Genomic DNA, 4496 nt, shown 5'->3' with positions numbered 1-4496 from the left:
TATGGTAATGTTTTTTTTGTTTTTTTTTACCTTGTGTATCTTCTGCATTTTGAAAAGCAAGTGATCAGCTGCAGGAGATGGGTCAAATGTTGGTTATAACCCCCCAAGCTATAAACTTGACTGTCCTTTATGTGGGATGGATGACTTCAAATACCGGGGGCAGACATTTTTCTTCTTAACAAAAGCAAATCCCATGTATTGTTTTGTAGTGTGGTGATTCTATTTTTTGTAGTGTGGTGATTCTACTTTGCTGTTCCTGTTTTTAATGCAAGTCTATAATTACTTGCTACAAGGTGTACAAGGTGCAATTGGTTTACTGTTTAAAACTGCATGATAATAACTCGTTGTGGTCTATTTTTATATACAGTACAGACCAAAAGTTTGGACACACCTTCTCAATCAAAGAGTTTTCTTTATTTTCATGACTATGAAAATTGTAGATTCACACTGAAGGCATCAAAACTATGAATGAACACATGTGGAATTATACATAACAAATAAGTGTGAAACAACTGAAAATATATTTCATATTCTAGGTTCTTCAAAGTAGCCACCTTTTGCAGCAGACACATCTCTAGAACTGATAAGAGGAGACTGTGTGAATCAGGCCTTCATGGTAGAATATCTGCTAGGAAACCACTGCTAAAGAAAGGCAACAAGCAGAAGAGACTTGTTTGGGCTAAAGAACACAAGGGATGGACATTAGACCAGTGGAAATCTGTGCTTTGGTCTGATGAGTCCAAACTTGAGATCTTTGGTTCCAACCCCCGTGTCTTTGTGCGACGCAGAAAAGGTGAACGGATGGACTCTACATGCCTGGTTCCCACCGTGAAGCATGGAGGAGGAGGTGTGATGGTGTGGGGGTGCTTTTCTGGTGACACTGTTGGGGATTTATTCAAAATTGAAGGCATACTGAACCAGCATGGCTACCACAGCATCTTGCAGCGGCATGCTATTCCATCCGGTTTGCGTTTAGTTGGACCATCATTTATTTTTCAACAGGACAATGACCCCAAACACACCTCCAGGCTGTGTAAGGGCTATTTGACCAAGAAGGAGAGTGATGGGGTGCTGCGCCAGGTGACTACCTCTTGAAGCTCATCAAGAGAATGCCAAGAGTGTGCAAAGCAGTAATCAAAGCAAAAGGTGGCTACTTTGAAGAACCTAGAATATGAAATATATTTTCAGTTGTTTCACACTTTTTTGTTTTGTAGAATTCCACATGTGTTCATTCATAGTTTTGATGCCTTCAGTGTGAATCTAAAATTTTCATAGTCATGAAAATAAAGAAAACTCTTTGATTGAGAAGGTGTGTCCAAACTTTTGGTCTGTACTAATATATATATATATATATATATATATATATATATATATATATATATATATATATATATATATATATATATATAAAATAAATTAAATGCATAACTATTCCTCCATCCAATTTGCATGTATGCTCGTACTGTGTGAATTGTGGAAAAATTCATGTTCTTTAGGTTATTTTCTCTTCTGAAAGAATGTTCTTTTATTATGGGCAGTAGGAAATAACCACATAATGGCCAGTAGATGGAGCTGAGGAGCATATGAAACAGCTATACCGCTTGGGATCCTCAAAAGTGGGAACCAAGTTGATTACTGGGTCCCCGTCGCTGCTCAAAATGTTCCGGACCAACATGGTCCCGGAACCAGGAACACCGCGTAGCACGCACGCCCCAGCCAGGTAGGCCATAACGCCGGGGCGCCGTGATGTGGTCACCCTAAAGGTGGGTGTCACACTGGACGAAGAAGACACACAACTGATGGCGTCTGCCCCATAAATACCCTCCCCCAGCATGCACAGCGAGGCTCAACCCTGGGTGGGAAGAACACCCCAGCACAACAGAATGAGCCCACAGCACAGGCAAGCTAAGACAGAAACCCAATTTAAACATTTTAACCAGATCAGAGTTTAACTACACTTAGATCTCCCTCTAAATTTAAATAGCACCGGTACTTTGAAGTAACCAGGCGCTACACAATCAATACGGAAATTGATTTTATCTGATAAACCAAAGTGGCACATAATTGTGAAGTGTAGGGAAAATGATAAATGGTTTTCCAAATATTTTACAAATAAATATGTGAAAAGTGTGGCATGCTTTTGTATTCAGGGCCCCTTGAGTCAATACTTTGTAGGGCCATCTTTCGCTGCAATTACAGCTGCAAATCTTTTTGGGGATCTACCATGTTCTGTCATATTGGATGGAGAGTGTCTGTGAACAGTAATTTTCAAATCTTGACACAGATTCTCAATTGGATTTAGGTCTGGACTTTGACTGGGCCATTCTAACACATGAATATGCTTTGATCTAAACCATTCCATTGTAAATCTGGCTGTATATTTATGGTTGTTATTCTGCTGGAAGGTGAACCTCTGCCCCAGTCTAAAGACTTTTGCAGACTCTAACAGGTTTTGTTCTAAGATTTTCCTGTATTTGGCTTCACCCATCTTCCCATCACCAGCTTCCCTGTCCCTGCTGAAGAAAAGCATCCCCACAACATGATGCTGCCACCACCATGCTTCACAGTGGGGATGGTGTGTTCAGGGTGATGTGCGATGTTAGTTTTCCGCCACACATAGCAGTTTGCTTTTAGGCCAAAAAGTTAAATTTTGATCTCATCTGACCAGAGCACCTTTTTCCACATGTTTGCTGTGTCCCCAACATGGCTTCATGCAAACTGCAAACAGGACTCCTTATGGCTTGCTTTCAACAATAGCTTTCTTACTGCCACTCTTCCATAAAGGTCAGATTTGTGGAGAGCACGATTAATATTTGGCTTGTTGATGGATTCTCCCACCTTAGCTGTTGATCTCTGCAGCTCCTCCAGAGTTACCATAGGCCTCTTGGCTGCTTCTCCGATTAATGTTCTCCTTGCCCGGCCTGTCAGTTTAGGTGGACGGCCATGTCTTAGTAGGTTTGCAGTCGTGTCATACTCTTTCCATTTTCGGATGATGGATTGAACAGAGCTTCGTGAGATGTTCAAAGCTTGGGATATTTTTTCATAACCTAACTCTGTTTTAAACTTCACCACAACTTTATCCCTGACCAGTCTGGTGTGTTCCTTGGCCTTCATTATGCTGTTTGTTCACTAAGGTTCTTCACAAATCTCTGAGGGCTTCACAGAACAGCTGTATTTATACTCAGATTAAATCACACACAGGTTGACTATATTTACTAATTAGGTGACTTCTGAAGGCAATTGGTTCCACCAGATTTTAGTTGGGGGGGTATCAGAGCAAAGGGGGCTGAATACAAATGCAGACCACACTTTTCACATATTTATTTGTAAAAAATGTTGAAAACCATTTATCATTTTCCTTACACTTCACAATTATGTGCCACTTTGTGTTGGTCTATCACATAAAATCCCAATAAAATACATTTATGTTTTTGGTTGTAACATGACAAAATATGGAAAATGTCAAGGGGTATAAATACTTTTGCAAGGCACTGTAAATAACATGTGATGCTTGTATACTTTAATAAATCAGTCCCTGTTTAAAAAAAAAAAAAAAGGATAAGTTCCCATTTCATAACATGCACCGGTATCATGTATCAGGGGTGACCAGACTGTGTGGATTGCAAAGAGAGAACCAAAACGCATGTAAAGTGAATATAAATGTGTATTAAGACTAGTGATATATAAATACACAAGCACCTCCAATACCAAACAGTGACAATAAACCAACAGTGACCCACAAATAACTATATACAGTAGATGGGGAAAACCGTAATCATAAATGTAAGCCAGGCCAGGGTCATACACAGCAGATCAGCAGATGGACAAAGGGATGTTCCAGAAACATAAATGTTAGCCAGGCCAAAGTCATACACAGGGAGTCAGGGATAGGGCTAGGGAACAAACAAGACAGGGAGAGGATGGATGGATCAGACTGCAGGGCAGGGATGCAAGGTATCAGGTGGGACCGGCGTGGGGATCAGGACAGGGAGTCAGGATCAGGTACACGGTTAACAGGTTCAGGGTACAGGAACAGGCTGAGGATCAGATAACAAGGTAGCAGGTCAGGGCGCAAGGACGATACCAAGGCAAGCATGTGAGTGCTTGCTGGGTATTTATATGCACACCTGCAATAAGCCTTAGATGACACCTGACCGCAGGAGGTGCTGTCTGCTCCACACTGCCAGGATACACCCGGTACTATGGCCAAAGAATCCAACAGTGCTACCAGCAGGTGAGTCCTCTCACTACAGATCCTGAGTGTTAGATGACACCCGCTGGTGGACACCAGTACTGCGATCCATGGGACCGACAGCGCCACCAATGGGTGAACCCTTTCCTGACAACCGGTATCCAGGCCGTAACATGTTAATAAATGAGTAGCCCCCATGCCCACCCAGCCACGTCATTCATTCACAGAGTTCTGTAATTGGGAGAACTACAATTTCCATCTTCCATTGCGGCTAATAATATCCCCCACATTGCGGCTTGTAGTT

Source organism: Rana temporaria, chromosome 8 (genome assembly GCF_905171775.1).
Source record: "Rana temporaria chromosome 8, aRanTem1.1, whole genome shotgun sequence".
Lineage (NCBI taxonomy): Eukaryota > Metazoa > Chordata > Amphibia > Anura > Ranidae > Rana > Rana temporaria.
The sequence above is the reverse complement of the archived record's forward strand: the minus strand, read 5'-3'. Positions refer to the sequence as shown.